We start from the raw sequence: 23,242 nt of genomic DNA on the forward strand, positions 1-23,242 counted from the left end.
ATGATCGACTTCTTAGATTATGCTTTTAATCCATCCCCTTAAATGGCTTGTTAAACCCACACCCGCAAGCTGAACTATACATTAACCCTATTGTTATAAAATTCAAAATGCGCCATTCAAACACAACTCAATTGTACTGTCCTGTGTTCTAACGCTTTGGCGCAGTATGAAAGATCCCGCTTTCACCCTGTTTTTTTCCTTTTCCTTTCTCTCTCTTCTTTCCCCCCCTCTCTCTCCCTCTCTCTCCTTTTCCCCCTCTCCTCTTTCTCTCCTTTTCCTTTCTCTCACTCACTTTCTCCCTCTATCCTCCTCCTTTCCCTCTCTCCTGCTCCTCTGCGCCTCTCTCTCTCCTTTCCTTATCTCTTCTTTCACCCCTCTCTCTGTTCCGTCATTCTCCCCCCCCCCGCCCCGTGCCTCCCTGCCCACCCCCATCTCCCTTTCCCTCCATCCCACTGTCTCCCTTTCCTCCCCTCCCCCCCGCCCCCACTGCCCATAAATATTTTTACATTTAAAATTGAGTAAGCTTCTGCAAATATCTGTTGCTTGTTTTATTTGCTGCCTTTTCTGCTGCATTCCTAACAACCTTTCTCCTGCTGGATCTGTTTGGGAATAAGTTTCATGGAAAACTGCCCTGGCTTTGGGACAGGGCTTTATGCCAACACAATGTTACTGCATCTGTTTCAGGTTTCTAGCTGAAGGCCGCTCTACCAGGTCTTTAAGTGGCCCGCAATATCCAATTATCCCTCCTGGAAACAATGGGGCAAGAATTTTTGGGGCATTGGGGGAGGATGTTGGACGGTAACAGGATGGGCTCAGCTCAGTACCCTTTGCCATTGAATGGGTTGTTATAGTCACACCTGAAGGTTGCCCACTTGAGAGCAACTAGTGCCTATTTTCAGAACCGGTGCCCTGTAGAATCCCTTTAGCCATCTGATAAGTGGCGGTTATTGCTACATTTCACAGCAGCTGGCCATTACGTGGCGGCCCTATGACTTCATCGGTGCTGGTGCTGTGCTAATTGGGTTGAGAGCCCAAGCTGGGCTCTGGGAAACGTGAATTTGAAACTTTTTTTTAACTAGCGTGACATGTTTTTAAACTGAGTAATGGGGAAAAAGCTGTGTTTAGAGCTGTGGGTCTCTGACCTGTATGAGCTCTTTTAAAGAGGCTGTGTTTCAAGAGAGGAAAGACCTGGCAGAATGTGATGCTAATGCATTAATAACATCGTCACCCTCCTGTGTGAGTAAACCAGAAATCATTACCAAGCCATTGTGCTGCTTTACACAGCAGTTAATAAAGTTGCTGCCTTAGTTGACAGGGATCACCCTCGCCCCACTGTTTGTTTGTGGCTGACTAATCACGCAGTAAGATTTCTCGAGGTCAGAGTGCTGCAGTTCGCCTTTCAAAGCTATAGTGATCTGTCCAGATTATTCAAATGTAAGGAGAACAAAATGCAGTCAATTTTCTTAGCAATTTGACTGCACCTGTGTTGTCTGGGCAAACGCCTTCAGGTGGGATTAGTGGAATTTGCATATTACTTGAGTGGAGATTGTTTTATTTTTATATGTTTGTGGGAGGCTGAATTTGGAGTTCTACTTTCCCCTATGCTCTATGGTGACAGGCCAGGTTCCCCAGGCCGCAGGATGTCGACGGCGTCCAAAGTGGTCCTCGGTATTTCCGTTGTGCTGACAGTGGGGACTGTGGCTGGGGTCCATCTAAAGCAGCAGCTGGACAGGGAGAGGTTGTGAGAAGGAGTTTTCAGAGATCTTGAATGACAGGAGCGCAAAAGAGAGAATCTTCGAATCCTGGAAGAACAGATTAGCCTGACAAAGAAACTGGAAGCAGATCAATTGCAAAGAAGCACCTTGGCCCCAGGGAGCTCTTAACAATCTGCAAAACAGTAGCCTCTTTTTTTTTTAACATGCGGTGATGGCTTTGGATGTTTAACATGGCGGATATTTTCACCCTCTGTAATTGTGGAAAAATGCTTGATAGAATTATTTAACTTAAGATGAATAAAGCTGCTCTTTGGATAACTGCTATGCCATTCTAGCTGTTGACCCTTTGTAGCGTAAACATTGCCAGAGGTTTGGGAGTATGGAAGAAAACGAGGAGACAAAAAGCTTAACTGCTCGCCAAATGGAGGATGAATGACTGCTTCTGAAGGGTTGGAGGAAGGAGAGGTTGAAGGGGAAACTCTACTGACAGTTGAGTCAGAAGACCAGGCCTCAGTGGACTTGTCCCATGATCGGAGTGGGGGGGGTTCCTTGAACAGTAAGCTGGGTGATGAAGGGGAAGGGTCCTGGTTGGAAGAGATGCCTTAAATTCAAGACTTTTTAAATCTAAAAAAAACTCTATAGGCTATGGGCCTAGTGCTGGAAAATGGGATTAGAATAGTTAGGTACTTGTTTGACTGGTGCAGACTCGATGGACCGAAGGGCCTTTTTCTGTGCAGTGACAGATACTGTCGCTGAAAGCACCAGTACTCGTTCCATCTGACAGATCCTGGAGTTGCCCACTTTGCCTGGAGGATGGAGTACTTTGGCGGAGGAATCAAATACATCGTAAAAACAGTGTGTGGATATCGTTTTTTTTTTTGCATTTGTTCAAGAATTGATTCAGGACATTGGAAAATGACAAAGAGTTCTCTGGCCAGCAACACATGCATTTTACCACTGCTTACATTGAGGATGTGAATGGGAACCAGGCCATTCACACAATATTTTTCAGTATAGATGATTGTGTGATTTTAAAAAAAACCTCCAAGCTGCACATTTCACAGGAAAGAATATGCCTGCACATAGAATATAAATAAATATGGTTTGACAGATTGTACATGCACTTCCAAATTCTGATATGAGATTCCCATCATACAACCTATTCAAGAGTGTTTCTTTGCTATGGAGGCAACTAAGTAATCTGATTCTGACCGTTAATCACTAATCACAAATGGAAATTGGAGTTTCTGAATGCAATGGTCAGGGGTTTAATTACAGACGTCATTGTTTGACTCCTTAATAATAAATGTTGGCTGAGCATTTCCCATCTGTGCTTCTGGCAGTGTAATAGCCTTAGTCTGTGAGTGCCTTGGACACGCAACCAGAGACTGGCTGTGTTTCACAAACGCTCCTCTAACCATCGTTCGACAGCAGCACAATCGATGTACTCATAAGAATTGTGCAGCCATGAGGTTTATATTGTACTAAACCCATTTCATCATTTAAAAAAAAAGTTTTATGATGCTGAGTTTCAACATGTTGGCAATTGTACTGCTCATAACTGATCCACTTTAAAAGCCTTATATAAAGGGATCAGAAGCTGCGGTCTGTGTGCGCAATGAAATAAATTGAGCAGCCTGGTGCCCGCAGGGAAGAGAAATGATGCATCCATGTTCAGTGAAAACATGAGTTCAAGAGACTTCTCTTAATACTGCAGTTCGTTAATGGAGTCTTCCTTGATCATTCTATACCATTAAATGGTTTCCCTAATATTTACACTAAGTTCCCTCAGGGACCAGCGTTTATCTCATTTAGTCAGTTAACAAAACACAGAATTCTCACACAAATTTAGTTAACACATCCTTTGCAATACCAACAGCCAAACAGCAAATCCATCTAATTCTAGAGGTGGTGCTTTCTTGGCTGAATGTGAAGGAATTGCACAAAGGGAGGCCTCACAAACTTGCATCCATATGGTACATATGCCTGGTTAGTCTTGGCATTGACTACAATAAGAAATTGAAGCTGCTGAACTTGCCTTGGTGTGGTGGGCATGGACACAGATTTTGTTGTCACTAGCTATACTTGTTTCCAGTGGAGAGTGAGAGTGGGTGAGAGAACAGTACAGCATCATTCTGCCCAAATCGAGTTGCCATGTGAAAGTTCCTAATGGTGTTTGAGGTTTAGTTCCTGACCAGCTAATACTTGGATCAGATCCCAGGCACTTGGACGTGACTGTGGTGCCATTGACTTCTGATGTGATGTTTGTGTCAATAGTTATGCTGCTGAGCCAAATGGCCTAGCAATCTACTCACTTATACCTCGATGCTCCAGAAATGTCTAATAATATAACACAGACAAACCACCCAACATAGACCTAGACACTGAACACAAATGCACACCCAACCCAGCTGACCCTGCAAAGTGTCCTCAAAATTCTGGAGAATTTTGCCAAAGTAAGGGGAACTATCTGAGAGACTAGCCAAGCAACAGCTTGACCTAACCATATTCACAGAATCATATATTTTAGTCAAAGTCCTAAGCTGCTCTATCACCATCCACCAGTGGGACAGAGTGGCGGCACAGAGATCGGGAGGGTGTGGCTCAGGGAGTCCTCAACATTGATTCTGGACCTCATGAAGTCTCATGGCATCTGGTCAAGATTGGCAAGGAAATTTCCTGCAGATTGCCACCTGTTGCCCTTCAGTTGATGAATCAGTACTTCTCCATGTTGAACACTACTTGGAAGAAGTATTAGAGTAGTAAGGCACAGAGTGCACTCTAGGTGGAGCATTTCAATATCCAGTGCCAAGAGTAGCTTTGTAGGACCACAACTGACTGAACTGGCTGAGTCTTAAAAGATATAACTCCTGGACTGGGCCTGTGGCAGGTGCTAAGAAAATGAACACAAGGGGAAAACCGACTTGATCTTGTCCTCACCAGTCTACTTGTTGCAGATGCATCTATCCTTGACAATAATGGTAGGAGTGACCACTGCACAGTACTTGTGGAAACAAAATTGCGCCTTCACATTAAGGACACCCTCTATCGTGTTGCGTAGCACTACCATAGTTCTAAATGGGATAGATTCAAAACGGATCTAGGGACTCAAAAATGAGTATCTATGAGGCATTATGGGCCATCAGTAGCAGAAAAATTGTATTACACCACAATCTGTAACTTTGTGGTTAAGTGACCATCCATTTCACCTCAACCATTACCTCGACCATCTCCGCTTCAACCAATATTTTGTCAGCACCCTCTTCTCAGTAAACACCAATACAAAGTATTCATTAATTATTCTAGCCTTGCCCTACGCCTTTAAGCATATGACAACCTCTTTGTCTCTAATAGGACCCACCCCACCTCTTACAGCTTGCTTGCTATTTACATGTCGATAGGAGAATTTTGAGTTCCCTTTTATGTCACCTGCCATCTTATTCTCATATTCTCTCTTTTCATATTTTCCTCTTTACTTCCCCTCTCAACTCATTGTATTTGCACTGGTTCTACCCTGAAGAATTCACCTGTCATGTTTCATCTCCCTCATCATCCAAGGTTCACTTACCTTTTGTCCGTGTTGGAATGTACTGACCTTGTACCTGAAACCACACCTCCTTAAAGATCGCCCATTGTTCCGTTACTGTTTTTCCTATTAATCTTTGGTTTCATTTTACCCTGGAGAGATCCCTTCTCATCCCATTGAAGTTAACCATCTTCCAATTTAGAAGTTCTACTTTACACTATTATTTGCTCTTCATTGCCAATTTAAACTTTGTAATAGAATGATTACTTTTACATAAGTCTACAGACACCTGGATCACTTGGCCCACCTCATTCGCCAGCACCAGATCCAGCAATGCCTCCTTTCTGATTGAATCGAGAGTTATGATGTGGCAGATGGTAGTGTTCAACATGGAGAAGTACTGATTCATCAGCTGAAGGGCAATAGGTGGCAGTCTGCAGGATTGGGACGATACGGCGTGAGAAGCCGCCATTGCAGTCAGCGGGTAAAATGTCGTTTTCCCTGCCCACTTAGTGCAAATCTGGGATGATTCTGCCCCAGGTCAGAGAACCAAGCACTGGGCATTATTTCTAGAGGGATCAAATTGAAAAGTATGGAAATTATGCTGAACCCCTATCAAATCTTGATTAAACCACACTTAGAGTACTCTTTGCAGATCTGGTTGCTATGTTGCCAAGGGAGGCAATGGCGTAGTGGACTAGTAATCCAGAGACCCAGGGTAATGCTCTGGTTTGAATCCTGCCACAGCAGATGGTGGAATTTGAATCCAATAAAAATCTGGAATTAAAGGTCTAATGATGACCAATTGTTGATTGTTGTAAAAACCCATCTGGTTCACTAATGTCCTTTAGGGAAGGAAATCTGCTGTCCAACATCCAGACCCACAACAATGAACAAGGGCAATTAGGGATGGGCAATAAATGCTGGCCTAGCCAGCACTGCCAACATCCCATGAATAAACTAAAAAAAAAGATATGTAGGTACTGGAGAGGGAGCAGAGAAGATTTACAAAGAAATTGAATACACCAGAATTGCATGGGTATGCATAGCGGGAAAGGATTAACAGATTGGATTTATTTTCTCTTGAGAAAAGAATGCTGAGGGATGATCCAATCGAGTTCTTTAAAATTATGAAAGGTTTTGATATGGTGGATAGAGAGAGAATGGTTCCTCTTGAGGAGAAAAGCACATCTTGTGGCCATCAATATAAGATAGTCGCCAAGAAATCCAATAGGGAATTCTGAAGAAACTTCTTTACCCAAAGGGTGGTGAGAATGTGGAACTCGCAACCACGGAGTGGTTAAAGGGAATAGTACAAATGCATTTAAAGGGAAGCTCAACAAGCGTTCCAGGAAAAAGGGAATAGATGGTTAAGATGGTAGATTCAGATGAGAAAAGATGGGAGGAGACTCAAGTGGAGCATAACCACCGGCATGGACTGATTGGGTTGAATGGCCTGTTTCTGTGCCATATATGCTATTAATATAATCCTATGATATTTGCGTAACTAAAGTCACCCAAAACCACCACTCTTTACTTCTTGCACACCTGTGTGATTTCCTGCAGGTTTGGTCCTTTATTTCTCTCTCACTATCTGGAGGCCTGTGAAATACCGCTTGTTGCGTGATCTTCCCCTTTTTTGTTTCTCAACTCCAACAAAAAGGATTCTGTTTTTGCAGCCTCCAGAACACCCTCTCTTTCCAACACTCCAATGTCTTCCTTAACTGGTACTGCCACCCCACCTCCTTTTTGCCTTCCCAATCTTTTCGGAACTCTTCGCATCCTTGAATATGAAACACCCAGCTCTCACCATTTTAAGCCACATTTCCATTATTGGCATTCTCTAATTTCCACGTGCCTATTTGTGTTGCAGCTCACCAACTTTATTTACCACACGTTTGTGTGTTTACACACATGCATTGTAAACCTGTCTCTGTATTCCTCATAGTCCTTCTTAGTCTGCTTCTGTCTGATTATAGTACCACTTCCTCCTCTAGTACTATCTAAAACTGTCACTCCTTTATGCAGCTTATTATTGCTATAGGCTGGTACCCATTGCCCTGCTAATTTAATTTAAATCCTCCCCGGCCATTCTAGTAAACTCTGCCAAGATTACATTGGCTTCAGTCCTATTAGGGTGCAACCTTTCCCTTTTGAATAGGCGCCTCCTGCCTCAGAGCTGGTGCCAATGTCCCAAACTGCTTCATGCCTCAAGCCACACATTGATCCTCCCAGTCTCCCTATATCTACTCTCACTAGCACATGGCACTTGGAGTAATCCAGAGATTACTACCTTCGAGGTCCGACTTTTTAACTTCCTCTCTAACTCTTGAAAATCTGACCGTAAGACCTCAATACCTGCCCTCTTTTATGTTCTTTTATCACATTTTTCCCCCAATAATTGCCTTGAATTTTGACCTGGTTTCTCGTCTCCCAGTGTCTGTATTGTGATGCACTAGGCAGGTAGAATAGATGAACCATTGGGTCTTTTCCTGTCAGTCATTTTCATATGTTTGTAGAAGCTGTGAAGCTCACCAAGGCAGCACCTCCCAAGCCCATGTCCTCTATCACCTTGTGTCCTATCAAGGACAGAAGATGCAGGGGAACACCATCACCCTAAAGTTACCTTCCAAATCACAAATCATCCTGACGTCAACATGTATCGCTGTTCCTTCACAGTTGCTAAGTCAAAAACCTTGTGCTCTCTTATTAACAACACTGGGAGTACCTACACTAGATGGACAGCAGTTGTTCAGGAAAGCCATTCACCGTCACCACCACCTCGAGTGCATCTAAGGAAGGCCAATAAATGCTGGTCTTGTTAGCGACACCCACATCCTGAGGATGAACAAAAAAAAATCTCTGATATGGAGAAAGAACAGTGGGAGAATCCTAAGTTAATGGGAAAAGTGTTTGAGTTTGAGACATCAACTGTTGCGCAGATGAAATCAGACAATGTTCATTTTCCACAATGCGCACACAGCTATACTGGAGTGATTTTAGAGGCAACTACATAACCATGAAATGCATCGTGCCTAGACCCATGTTAAAAGCTTTGTGAACATCCAAAACAATAAATTATTAATCAATTGTGGGGATATGTAAAATCAGCAAGAAGGTTAGCTGTCAAATTAATGAAATTAAAAGCATGAAACAGGCCTGAACATTAATAATTTGCCACTTAACAGCAAATAACTTTCATAACTTCTAATGAAAGAGCAACTTAATGGCAGCTAAAATGTATCATCTTCCTTAGGGTAGGATGGATACCAGCAAATAGTCATTCTGGAAAGGTGGACTAGGAGTATGAGGCTGAAGGGATTTAACAATTTTGGATTTCTTGCCAAATTTTTAATACTAGCTTGCTACTTAAATGGGCAGCCTCCTGGAAGAAACCTGTTGATGGAGTGTGCTGCACCTCTGCTTTGGGTAGGCCCTGGTTGGGCTGCGGCATGGGACCTGGATGGAGAGAGCAAGTGAGCACACACGGACACAACATAAGAACACCCCACATGGGATGATGACAACGACATAGGATTACATGCATAGCATATACAGCATCAAAACAGGCTGTCTGGCCTAACAAATCTATGCTGGTGTTTATGCTCCACTCGAGTCTCCTCCCATCTTTTCTCGTCTAAATCTACCATCATAACCACTATTCCTTCTCCCTCGTATGCTTGTCTGGCTATCCCTTAAATGTACCTATATTATTCACTTCAACCACTCCCTGTTGTAGCGAGTTCCACATTCTTACCACTCTTTGTGCAAAGAAGTTCCTTCTGAATTCCCCATTGGATTCCTTGGTGACTATCTTATATTGATGGCCTGTAATTTTGCTCTTCCCCACAGGAGGAAACATTCTCTCTGTATCCACTCTATCAAATTCTTTCATAATTTTAAGTACCTTTATTAGGACACCCCTGAGCTGCCTTTTTACCAAGAGAAAGGAAACCCAATCTGTCAATCTTTTCTTGATATATATACCCATGCGTTTCTGTTAATTATCTTGTAAATTTTCACTGCACCATCTCCAGTGCCTGTTTTAGTGTTTTTTTTATATAACCTGGTGACCAGAACTGCATGCAGTATTCTTCTGGTTTAATTAAGGTTCAATGTAGGTTTAGCATAACTTCCCTACTTTTCAATCTATCACTTTGGAAATAAAGCCTAGTGCTTGGTTTGCTTTTTTATGGCCTAGCTAACCTGTCTACAGCACAAGTCTACAACATTCTGGGCCCCATATTGAGTTCAATAATTTAGATCATAGTCTACACCTCCCTCTTGCTCTATGTGGTTTTTTTTTATTTTTGTTTTGCTGGCTTATTTCTTTCTTTATCCCTTCATATTGCATTCAGATGGTGGCCATGTAACCATTCACACCTTATCTTTCTTTCTCTACTGTACCCATTACCATTGTCTTTGGCTTTTGCATCATAAAATCTTTTGTTAATCTCTCCTACCCTCCACCCTATTACAGACCTTCCTTCCCTTTTGCCCTTTAGAAACTAGGAACAGGGGTCGGCCATTCAGCCATTCGGCCCATCGAGTCTGCTCTGCCATTAAATATGACCATGGCTGATCTTCTATCTCAACACCACATTCCCACTTTCTCTCCATACCCCTTGATGCCTCTAATATCCAAAGATTTATCACTTTATTTCTTGAATATACTCAGTGACCCAGCCTCCACAGCCTTCTGTGGTAGACAATTCCAAAGGTTGACCACCCTCTGAGTGAAGAAATTTTTCCTCAACTCAGTCCTAAATGGCCTGCCCCATATCCTGAGACTGTGGGCCCCTGTAGAACCCCTGGTTCTAGACTCCCCAACCAGGGGAAACATCCTCCCTGCATCCAGTCTGTCTAGCAGTGTTAGAATTTTATATATTTCAATCAGATCCCTTCTCATTCTTTTAAACTCTAGTCTTGCCACCCCAGGTATCAGCCTAGTGAACCTTCGCTGCACTCCCTCTATGGCAAGTATATCCTTTCTTAGGTAGGGAGACTAAAATTGCATGCAATATTCCAGGTGTGGTCTCATCAAGGTCCTGTATAACTGCAATTAGACATCCCTACCTCTGAACTCTAATCCTCTTGCAATGAAGACCAACATACCATTTGCCTTCTGAATTGCTTGCTGCACCTACCTATTTACTTTCATTGACTGGTGTACAAGGACACCAGGATCCCTTTGTACATCCACATTTCCCAAAATATCACGATTTAAATAATACTCTGCCTTTCTGTTTTTCACACCTAAATGTATAACTTCACATTTAAACACGTTATATTGTCTGTCATGTGTTTGCCCACACACACAACTTGTCTAAATCACCCTGCATCCTCCTCGCAACTCTCAACCTCACCCAGTTTTGTGTTGTCAGCAAACTTTGAAATATTGCATTTGGTTCCCTCATCCAAGTCATTTATATATATCATGAATAGCTGGGGCCCAAGCACTGATCCCTGCGGTACACCGCTAGTCACCGCCTGCCACCCGGAAAAGGACCCATTTATTCCCACTCTCTGTTTCCAATTTGTCAACCAATTCTTAATCCATGCTAGTATGTTACCTCCAATCTCATGTGCTTTAATTTTGCCCATTAGCCTCTTATGTGGGACCTTATCAAAAGCCTTCTTGAAATCCAAATACACCAGGTGCACTGGTTCTTTCTTATCTATTCTACTAGTTACATCCCCAAAAAACTCCAGTAGATTAGTTAAGCATGATTTCCCGTTCATAAACCCATGCTGACTTTGTCTAATCCCGTTAATGCTTTCCAAGTGCCCTGTTACCATGTCTTTTACAACGTTTTTTTACAATAGACTCTAACATTTTCTCCACTACTGATGTTAGGCTAACTGGTCTGTAATTCTCTGTTTTTTCTCTCCCTCCTTTTTTAAATAGCGGGGTTACATTTGCCACTCTCCAATCTGTAGGAACTGCTCCAGAGTCTTTAGAACTTTGGAAGATGACCACCAATGCATCCAATATTTCCAGGGCCACTTCCTTTAGTACTCTGGGATGTAGATTATCAGGCCCCAGGGATTTTTCAGCCTTTATTCCCATTAATTTCTTTAGCACCATTCTTTTTCACTAATACTGATTATCTTCAATTCCTCCCTCTAACTAGACCCTTGGTTCCCTAACATTTCTGGGAAATTATGTGTGTCCTCTTTTGTGAAGACAGAACCAAAATATAAGAACATAAAAACTAGGAGCAGGAGTAGGCAATTCAGCCCCTTGAGCCTGCCCATCATGGCTGATCTCATTTTGGCCTCAACTCCAATTTCCCTCCCTCTCCCCATAACATTTCAACCCATTACGAATTAAAAATCTGTCTATCTCCTCCTTAAATTTATTCGTTGTCCCGGCATCCACTGCACTCTGAGGTAGTGAATTCCACAGATTCATGACCCTTTGAGAAAAGTAATTCCTCCTCATCTCTGATTTAAATCAACTACCGCTTAACCTAAAACTATGGCCTCTCATTCTAGAATGCCCCACAAGGGGAAACATCTGCTCCACATCTACTTTGTCTATCCCCTTTAGCATCTTATATACCTCAATTAGATCTCCTCTCATCCTTCTAAACTCTCGCAAGTATGGGCCTAAACTGCTCAACCTCTCCTCATAAAACAAGCCCCACATCTCTGGAATCAATCTAGTGAACCTCCTCTGAACCGCCTCCAGTGCAACTACATCTTTCCTCAAGTAAGGGGACCAAAACTGTGCACAGTACTCCAGGTGCGGTCTCACCAATGTCTTGTACAGTTGCAACAACATTTCCCTATTTTTATACAGTATTCCTTTAGCAGTAAATGCCAAAATTCCATTTGCCTTCCTTATTACCTTCTGTACCTGCATACTAGCTTTCAGCAATTCATGCACGAGGACACCCAGATCCCTCTGCACTGAAGCATTCTGAAGTTTCTCTCCATTTAAATAATAAGTCGCCTTTTTATTCTCCCAGCCAAAATGGATAACCTCACACTTATCCACGTTAAACTCCATCTGCCAAATTTTGGCCCATTCAGCTAACCTGTCCATATCCATTTATAAATTTCTTATTTCTTCATTGCAACTTACTTTCCCATCTATTTTGGTGTCATCTGCAAATTTAGCTATAGTACCTTCTATCCCTGAATCCAAGTCATTAATATAGATTGTAAATAGTTGGGGCCCAAGGACTGAACCCTGTGGCACCCCACTAGTTACAGCTTGCCATCCAGAAAAAGACCCATTTATCCTGACTCTCTGCTTTCTGTTGGTTAGCTAATCCTCTTACCAAGCTAATATATTACCCTTAACTCCGTGTGATCTTATCTTGTGTATTAATCTTTTGTGCGGCACCTTATCAAAGGCCTTCTGGAAGTCCAGGTATACTACATCTACAGGATCCCTATTATCCACATTGCTTGTCACATCTTCAAAGAACTCTAGCAAATTAGTCAAACACAATTTACTCTTCATAAAACCATGCTGACTCTGATGGATTGCATTTTGACTTTCCAAATGTCCCATTACTACTTCCTTAATAATGGATTCCAACAATTTCCCAACAACAGATGTTAAACTAACTGGTCTATAGCTCCCTACCTTCTGCCTCCCCCCCGCCCCTTTTTGAATAAGGGTGTTATATTAGCATTTTTCCAGTCCACTGGAGCCTTTCCAGAATCCAGGTAATTTTGGAACATTATAGCCAATGCATCCACTATCTCCGTTGCCACTTCCTTTAAGTCCCTGGGATGTAGGCCATCAGGTCCTGGGGACTTGTCACCCTTTAATCCCAATATTTTGCTCAGTACTTTTTCTCTTGTAAAGGTGATTGTTCTAAGTTCCTCTTTTTCTATATCCTCTGTTACTATTAGGGTGGTACTAGTGTCCTCCACTGTGAAAACTGAGGCAAAATATTGATTAAACGTCGCTGCCATTTCTGCGTTCCCCACTATTAACTCCGCAGTCTTGTACTCCAAGGGACCAACATTCACTTTAGCTACTCTCTTTCCTTTTATATACTTGTAGAATCTTTTGCTATCAGTTTTTACATTTTGTGCTAGTTTTCTTTCATAATTTACCTTTGCTTTTTTTATTATTTTTTTAGTAACCCTTTGTTGATCTTTAAAAAGTTTCCCAATCTTCCAGCCTGCCACTGACTTTTGCAATTTGGTATGCCTTAGATATTGCCTTTAAGTTATCTTTAACTTCCTTGCTTAGCCATGGATGCTTTTCCCCCTCTTACCATCTTTCTTCCTCATTGGGATATATTTTACATGGGAAGAAATGAATATCTCCTTAAATATCTGCCATCAACTGTCCTACCTTGTAGTCTTCCTGCCCAGTCCACTGGGGCCAAATCTGCCGTCATACCTATGCGTTCAATTCTTCTGCCATTTCTTTGTTGCCTATTATAATTTCCCCCGTTTCTGACTGTAAGGGACCTACATTTGTCTTTGCTAATCTTTTTCTCTTCACATATTTATAGAAGCTTTTACAGTCAGTTTTTATGTTCCTTGCAATTTTACTCTTATACTCCATTTTCCCCTTCTTGATCAATCTTTTTGCCCACTTTTATTGAATTCTAAACTCCCAATCCTCAGGCTTGCTGCTTTTTCTGGCAATTTTATATGTCTTCTCTTTGGATGTAATACTATCCCTAATTTCTTTTGTAAGCCATGGTTGAGCCACCTTTCTTGTTTTATTTTTGCGCCAGGCAGGAATGAATAATTGTAATTCATGCTAATGTTCCTTAAATATTAGCCATTCCCTATCCACTGTCAACCGTTTTAGTAAGGTTCCCCAATCCATCATTGCCAACTTGCCCCTCATACTTTTGTAGCTCCCTTTATTTAGATTGAGGACCCTAGTTTTGGATTCAACTTTTTCACTCTCCATCCTAATGAACAATTCTATCATTTTATGGTCGCTCTTCCCCAAGGGATCCCACACAACAAGATAATTAATCCTTTCTCATGGCACAATACCCAGTCTCTAGTTGGTTCCTTAATGTATTGGTCTAGAAAACTGTCACGTACACACTCCAGGAAATTCTCCTTCACATTATTATTGTTAGTTTGATTTGTCCAATCTATATGTAGATTAAAGTCACCCATGATTACAGTTGTACCTTTATTGCATGCGTCTCTAATTTCCTGCTTAATGCCTTGCCTTGCATCTCCATTACCGTTTGAGGGCCTATAGACAACCCCCACCAACGTTTTACTTGCCCTTGCTATTTTTTATCTCAACCCAAACAGATTCCACATCATGATTTTCTGAGCCAATATCCTTCCCCACTATTGCATTCATTTCTTCCTTTACTAACAATACTACCCACTTCCTTTACCTATTTTTCTGTCCTTCCTAAATTTTGAATACCCCTGGATGTTCAGTTACCATCCTTGCAGCCATGTTTCCGTAATTGCAACTATATCATAACTATATCTGTTTGCACTGTTAATTCACCTACCTTATTGCGAATGCTCCGCGCATTAATATACAATGCCTTTAGACTTGTCTTTTAAAGCTTATTAGTTATCTTAGCTTTATTTTGCAGTATGACCCCATTTGCTTTTCGCCCTTGTTTTTTTCTGCCTTCCATTTTTGCTCCTTACTTTCCTGCCTTTTGTTTCTATCCTAGCTTCTCCCTCCTCTGTCTCCCTGCTCAGGTTCCCATCCCCCCCCCCCGCCATTCTAGTTTAAACCCTCCCTAACCGCATTAGCAAACACCCCCGCCGAGGACATCGGTCCCAGTCCTGCCCAGATGCAACCCGTCCCGGTTGCCCTGGTCCCACATTCCCCAGAACTGGTCCCAATGTCCCAAGAATCTGAATCCCTCCTGCCTACACCATTTCTTCAGCCATGTATTCATCTGACATGTCCTGTTATTTCTATTCTCGTTAGCATGTGACACCGGTAGTAATCCTGCGATTACTATCTTTGAGGACCTACTTTTTAATTTACGACCTTACTCCCTATATTCAGCTTGTAGGACATCATCCCTTTTTTTACCTCTGTCATTGGTATCAATATGTACCACGACCACTGGCTGTTCACCCTCCCCCTTCAGAATGCCCTGCAGCCTCTCCGAGACGTCCTTGACCCTTGCATCAGGGAGGCAACATACCATCCTGGAGTCTCTTTTGCGGCTGCAGAAATACCTGTCTGTTCCCCATACTGTTGAATCCCCTATCACTATAGCCCTGCCATTCTTCTTCCTCCCCACTTGTGCAGCAGAGCCACCCATGGGGCCATGGACTTGGCTCCTGCTGCTTTCCCAACAGTATCCAAAACGGTATATCTGTTAGAGAGGGGGGCGGCCACAGAGGACTCCTGTACTACCTGCCTTCCTCTACTCTGCCTGGTGGTCACCCATCCCCTTTCTGCCTGTTCAGTCTTTACCTGCAGTGTGATCACCTTACTGAACGCGCTGTCCACGATAATCTCAGCATCGCAGATGCTCCACAGTGAATCCACCTGCAGCTCCAGCTCCGAAAGGCAGTTAGCCAGTAGCTGCAGCTGGACACACTTCCTGCACACATGGTCACCAGGGACACTGGAAGTGTCCATGACTTCCCACATAGCACAGGAGGAGCATATCACAGGTGTGAGCTCTGCTGCCATGACTTTCTTTTAGATTAAGCTCGTTAGTTGCTGCCTTTAAAGAATACTAATTACGCAAGGGGCCTATTCCACTCCAAACACTCCCACTACAGTCCAAAGTCCTCACCTTATTTTGTTTAAGCTAATGGACTGCAGAAGTTTAATTCCCCTTCTAAAGGCTTACATTTCTGTCTTTCTCCAGTTATGATGGAATATCATTGACCTGAAATGTTAACTCTGTTTCTCTCCACATATGCTGCCTGACCTGCTGAGTATTTCCAGCATTTTTTAATTTTATTTTTGATTTCCAGCATCTGCAGTATTTTGCTTTTGCACTACTTTGTGACTAGTGTATTTGTACTCTGGGATTCCTTTGTTCATCTACCCTACCTAGCCTTGCTCTTCTAAGTCATCAATGACCTCTTATTCTTTCTTCAGAAATGTAGAACCAAACCTCACATTTAGCACAGAATCACAGAATTGTTACGGTGCAGAAGGAGGCCATTCAGCACATCATGTCTGCGCCAGCTCTCTGAATGAGTATTATGACTCAGTGACATTCTCCTGCCTTTTCTCTGTAACCCTGCACATTGTTTCTATTTAAACAATCATCTAATGCCCTCTTGATGCCTTGATTGAACCTGCCTCCACCACACTTCCAAGTAGTGCATTCCAGACCCGAACTACTCACTGTGTGAAAAAAAATTTTCTCATCACATTTGCTTCTTTTGAAAATCATTTCAAATTTGTGCCCCTTCGTTCTCGATCCTTTTCCAAGCAGGAACAGTTTCTCCCTATCTTCTGTATCCCGTTCCCACATGATTTTGACCATCACTTTCAAATCTCCTCTTAGCCTTCACCTCTCCAAGAACAGTCCCAACTTCTCCAATCTATCTTCGTAAATGAAGTTCCTCATCTGTAGACACATTTTTATAAACCTCTTCTGCACTGTCTCCAATGCGTTCACATCCTTCCTAAAGTGTGGTGCCCGGAACTGTACACAATACTCCAGTTGTGTCCTACACAAGTTCAGCATAACCTCTTTGCTCTTGCACTCTATGCCTCTAATAATAAAGCCTAGGATACTGTATGCTTTATTAACTGCTCTCTTCATCTGTCCTGCCACCTTTAATGTCCTATGCATATATATGCCCAGGTCCCTCTGCTCCTGTACCCCTTTTAGAGTTTACCCCTTATTTCATGTTGTCTGTCCATGTTCCTCCTACAAAAATGAATCACCACATACTTCTCATCATTGAATTCATCAGCCACTATCTGCCCATTCCACCAACTTGCCTATGCCCTTTTGAAGTTCCACACTGTCCTCCTCACAGTGTACAATGCTTTCAAGTTTTGTATCATCCGCAGACTTTGAAATTGTTCCCTGCACACCAAGATCTAGATCATTAATATATATCAGGAAAAGAAGGGTCCCAATACTGACCTCTGGGGATCTCCACTACAAACCTTCCTCCAGCCTGAAAAATATCCATTAACTATTACTCGCAATTTCCTATTACTCAGCCAATCTTGTATCCGCGTTGCTACTGTTCCTTTTATTCCATGAGCTATAACTTTTCTCACAAGTCTGTTGTGCGGCATTGTATCGAATGCCTTTTGGAAGTCCATTTAGACCACGTCAACAGCATTACCCTCATCAACCGTCTGTCACCTCTTCAAAAAAACTCCAAGTTAGGTAAACACAGTTTTCCCTTAAGAAATCTATCCTGGCTCTTCCTAATCAGCCCACATTTTTCCATATGACCACTAACTCTATTCTGAATAATTTTCTCCAGAAGCTTCTCCACCACTGAACTTAAACTGACTGGTCTATAATTGCTGGGCTTAACCGTACAATCTTGAACAAGGGCGCAATGTTTGCAATTCTCCAGTCCTTTGGCACCTCCCCTGAGTCTACGGAAGACTGAAAGATTACGGCCAGTACCTCTGCAATTTCCACTCTCATTTCCTTCAATATCCTTGGATGCATCTCACCCGGTCCCGGTGCCTTGTCAACTTAAAGTACTGACAGTTTATCCAATACCTCCACCTTTATCAATTTTGAACCTTTCTAGTGATAGAGTTTCTTCCTCTATCACCACAGCCTGGGTGGTATCTGCTTCCTTGGTGAAGACAGATGCACCACATTCATTTAACACCTCAGCCATGCCCCCTGCCTCCATGTGTAAATCCCCATTTTGGTCCCTAATCGGCCCTACTCCTCCTTTTACCACCCTTTTACTATTTATGTGCCTATAGAAGACTTTGGGATTCCTCTTTATGTTGGCTGCCAGTCTTTTCTCATAACCCCTCTTCACCTCTCTTATTTGCTTGTTCACCTCTCCTCTGAACCTTCTATATTCATCTTGGTTTTCAGTTGTATTTTATACTTGACGCCTGTCATAAGCACATTTCTTTCTTCTTTATTTTAATTTCTATCTCCTTTTTTCATCCAGGAAGCCCTGAATTTGTTTGCCCTACCCTTCCCTTTTGAGGGAATATACCTCGACTGTGCCCAAACCATTTCTTCTTTGAAGGTAGCCCATTGTTCAGCTAGTTTCTCCAACCAACCTTTGGCTCTAGTCTATCTGGCCCAGCTCCGTTCTTGCCCTATTGAAGTCGGTTCCCTCCCAGTTAATTATTCTTATTCTGGATTGCACATTGTCCTTTTCTACCGTCATCCTAAACCTTATGATACAATGATCACTGTCTCCTAAGTATTCCACCACTGACACTTTGGGCCCACTTCATTTCCAAGAACCAGGCCCAGCAGTGCCTCTTGTTGGACTGGACACATACTGCTATAGAAAATTCTTCTGAACACACTCTAGGAACTCTTTCCCCTCTCTGCCCTTTACACTATCACTATCCCAGTCTATATTCAGGTAAGTAAAGTCCCCCATTATAACTACTCTATAGCGTTTGCATCCCTCTTTAATTTCCCTGCAGATTTGTTCCTCTACATCCTTGCCACTAATTGGCGGTCTATAGACTATACCGAGCAATGTAATTGCACCCTTTTTTGTTCGTTAGCTGTAGCCAAATGGATTCTGTCCTTGAACCCTCCGGGATATCTTCTTTCTCCAGCACTGCAATGCTCTCCTTAACCAATACACCCACTTGTCCACCTTTCTCCCTGCCCTGTCTTCCATGAACACCTTGTACCCGGTAAATTTACCACCCATTCCGGCCTTTCTTGAGCCGGGTCTCTATTATTGCCACGTTATAATTCCGCATAGCAATCTGCGCCTGTAACTCACCAATCTTATTTACTACACTCTGTGCATTCACATACATGCAATAAAACCCTGATTTAGACTTCATTACTTTCTCCCTTACTCCGACTCTGCCTATGTAATGGCATAGCCGATGGTAAATGCTGAGTTCAAATCCCCTAGGGAAACTTGAAACAACTGCCACAACTTGTTTTGCAATTTGTATAAATTTTGAGATGCGTGCCCTGAATTCAGTAGTAATAAGACCACCAAGTCTTATCAGTTTTTACAAAACTAGATTAAATATTTATTATTAGAAGAAATGACTTTAAATACATACATAGATCTACAAATTACTACTATGATATTTCTAATTCCCTACAAATTACTACTATGATATTTCTAATTCCCCTAATCAATCTTACCTATCGTTAAGGCAACAGTAAGACACTCAGATTTTAAAAGAGCCAGGCAAAGAAACGTGATACCCTGAACAAGTGGCTTTCCAAGTGAGTTTTCTTCACTTTAGTCCTTTGAAGACAGCAGCATGAGGCATAGATGCAGAAGTCTTTCTCACACTTGTAAGATCTTAAAAATGCCTTCCCTTACACACAGCCCTTGCTCCTTTTATACATATCTTTTTCTTTGAATGCAAATACCCATTGTTTCACCTTGTCTTTGCACTTTATCTCCCTGGTAATAAAACCCTCTCGTAGCACTAAATTTTACCAGTAATCTTTGGGAAAAATAAACACACCGTTTCTAAACTTCACTTGGCTAGGTGACACATTTCACCCCTCCTTTGAAAACAACCTAGTCTGGTTTATTTCAAAATGCAAATATCCCCTTGACACCTATGTTTCTAAACTTCCCCATGTTTATCTAATTAACATTTCAAACCTAACCTCTCCTTAGGTCAAAGCACCCAGACTAGCTAGCTACCTCTAATTCAATTAAACCTCACACACACACACAAACACACATCTCACTATTACTGTATCTTACAATAAATTCCAATAACATTATGAGAATTATTATCTCCTCTGGTCAGCCTGTTAGCTTACTACTCTTAATTCTAGTGCAATCTGTGTCTCCCAGTATTTTGCGCACCTTGGTATTACTTTTTAATTTTCTCTCCTGGTTCTCACACCCCAGCTGAGTTAGTTTAAAGATCTCCCAACAGCACTAGCAAAACGCCCTGCAAGGAATTCGGTCCTGGCTCTGTTCAGGTGCAACCCGTCCGCCTTGTACAGGCGCTGTCTCCCCCAGAGCCAGTCCTAGTGCCTCAGAAATCTAAAGCCCTCCCTCCTGCACCGTCTTCCCAGCCATACATTCATCTGCCTGATCCTCCTACTTCTGTACTCACTGGCACATGGCACTGGGAGTAATCCAGAGTTTGCTACTTTTGAGGTCCTGCTTGCTAATTTTCTACCTAGCTCCCTAAATTTAGTCTGCAGGACCACATCCCCCTTCCTACCTAAGCCATTGGTACCAACGTGAACCACGACCTCTAGCTGTTCACCCTGTTCCAGAAGAATGTCCTGCGGCCGCTTTGTGACACCCTTGACCTTGGAACCAGGGAAGCAACATACCATCCTGGAGTCACGTCTACAGCCACAGTAACGCCTGTCTGTTCCCCTAACTAATGAATATCCTATCACTAATTCTGTTCCTCCTGTACAGCCGAGCCGCCCGTGGTGCCACAAACTTGACTCGGACTGCACTCCTTGGAGGTACCAATGCCCTCACCAGTAACCAAAATTGACAACTGATTTGCGAGCTGGACACTAGGGGACTCCTACACTACCTGCCTGGTTCTCTCGGACTGTCTGGTGGTCACCCATTCCCTTTCTGCCTCCATGTTCCTAACCTGCGGTGTGACCACCTCTCTGAACGTGCTATCCACGTAGCTTTCAGCCTCGCAGATGTGCCACTGTGACTCCAGCCACTGCTTGAATTCCGAAACCCAGAGCGAATGTTATCCATGTTAAACTTAATTTGCCAATTATTTACCCCTCCTGTAATTTTTTACACTCCTCAGTATTTAGGGGAGGCGGTGGCATAGTGGTATTGTGACTGGACTAGTATTCCAGAGACCCAGGGTAATGCTGTGAGGACCCGGGTTTGAATCCCACCACGGCAGAATTTGAATTCAATAAAAATCTGGAATTAAAAGTCTGATGACCACATTGTCGTAAATACCCCCCTTTAGGGAAGGAAGTCTGCTGTCTGGCCCACATGTGACTCCAGACCGACAGCAATGTGCCCTCTGAATAAGGGGAATTAATAAATGCTGGCCTAGCCAGTGATGCCCACATCACATGAACGAAAGGTAATTTAGACAATTTGAGTGAGTGGGCAAATACATGACAGATGCAGTATAACATGGATAAATGTGAAGTTATCCACTTGGGTCGGGAAAACAGAATGGCAGAGTATTATTTAAATGTTGATTGGTTGAAAGCAAGGCAGATAAGAAGGCAGATGGATTGTTGGCCTTCATTGCAAGAAGACTTGAGTACAGGAGCAAGGATGTCTTACTGCAGCTGTACAGGTGAGACCACACCTGGAGTATTGTGTGCAGTTTTGATCTCCTTACCTAAGAAAGCAGGAGTACAGCAAAGGAGTGCAGGAGTGTAACAGACTAATTCCTGGGATGGCAGGATATGAGGCAAGATTGGGTTGACTAGGCTGTATTCACTGCAGTTTAGAAAAATTAGGGAGGATTACATTGAAAGATATAGAATTCTGGCAGGGCTGGACAGATTGGATGCAGGGACGATGTTTGCTCTGTGTGGAAGGTCTAGAACAAGGGGTTACAGTCTCAGGATACAGGGTAGGCCATTCAGGACTGAGATGAGGAGAAACTTCTTCACTCAGAGGGTGGTGAATCTATGGAATTCTCTACCACAGAGGGCTGTGGAGGCCACATCACTGAATATATTTAAGAAGGAAATAGATTTCTAGACTCTAAAGTTGTCAAGGAAAATAGGGAGGGCGTGGGAGTATGGTGTTGAGAAAGACCCATGACCATATTGAATGGTGGAGCAGGCTTGAGGGGCCGAATGACCACCGCCTCTTGTTTCTATGAGTCCTAAAGGATATAGCTGCTAGACTGGGTCTTCAGCAGGTGGTGAGGGAAGCACGAAGAGGGTAAAGCCTACTTGACTTTGTTCTCATCAACCTACATGTTGCAGATGCACCTGTCCTTTACAGTAATGGTAGGAGTGACCGTCGCACGGTCCTTGTGGAGATGAAGTCCCATCTTCACATTGAGGTTGCTCTCCATCATGTTGTGCGGCACTACAGCCATGTTAAATGGGATAGATTTCGAACAGGTATAGCAACTCAAAACTGAGCATCCATAAGGTGCTGTGGACCACCAGCAGCAGCAGAATTGTATGCAAGCATAATCTGTCGTCTCATGGCCCGGCGTATCCCCCATTCTATCATTACCATCAAGCTGGGGGATCAATTCAGGTTCAGTGAAGAGTGCAGGAGGGCAGGCAGGAGCAGCACCAGGCTTTCCTAAAAATGAGGTGTCAACCTGGTGGAACTACAACACAGGACTACTTGCATGCCAAATAGCGGAAGCAGCAAGTGATAGACAAAGCTAAGCGCTTCCACAACCAATGGATCAGATCTAAGCTCTGCAGTCCTGCCATGTCCAGTCATGAATAGCGATGGACAATTAAAAAAACTAACTGGCGGAGGGGGCTCCACAAATATCCCCATCCTCAATGATGGGGGAGTTTAGTACATCACTGCAAAAGACAAGGCTGAAACATTTGTAGCCATCTTCAGCCATAAGTGTCGAGGAGATGATCCACCTCAGCCTCCTCTGGAGTTACCCAGCATCACAGATGCCAGTCTTTAGCCACTCCATGTGATATCAAGAAACAGCTGAAGGCATTGGATATTGCAGAGGCTATGGGCTATGACATTATTTCAGCAATAATGTTGAAGACTTGTGCTCCAGAACTTGCCGTGCCCCTAGCCAAGCTGTTCCAGTACAGCTGCAGAACTGGCATCTACACAAAAGGCAGGATAAATCCAACCTGGCCAATTATCATCCCATCAGTCAACACTCGATCATCTGTAATGTAATGGAAGTGTTATCGACTGTGCCATCAAGCGGCACTTACTCAGCAATAAACTGCTCATTGATACTCAGTTTGGGTTC

At 42.9% G+C, this 23,242-nt stretch overlaps 1 protein-coding gene and 1 pseudogene across 5 annotated transcripts in view; both read left to right on the forward strand.

The window, feature by feature from the left end:
* Window positions 1-23,242, forward strand: part of arhgap32b (Rho GTPase activating protein 32b) — a 539,127-nt gene that overhangs the window by 338,335 nt on the left and 177,550 nt on the right. The window lies entirely within an intron of this gene.
* On the forward strand, window positions 1,641-1,953 carry LOC144668613 (protein PET117 homolog, mitochondrial pseudogene; annotated as a pseudogene).

This window comes from Cetorhinus maximus, chromosome 2 (assembly GCF_964194155.1).
Source record: "Cetorhinus maximus chromosome 2, sCetMax3.hap1.1, whole genome shotgun sequence".
NCBI classification, from domain to species: Eukaryota; Metazoa; Chordata; class Chondrichthyes; order Lamniformes; family Cetorhinidae; genus Cetorhinus; species Cetorhinus maximus.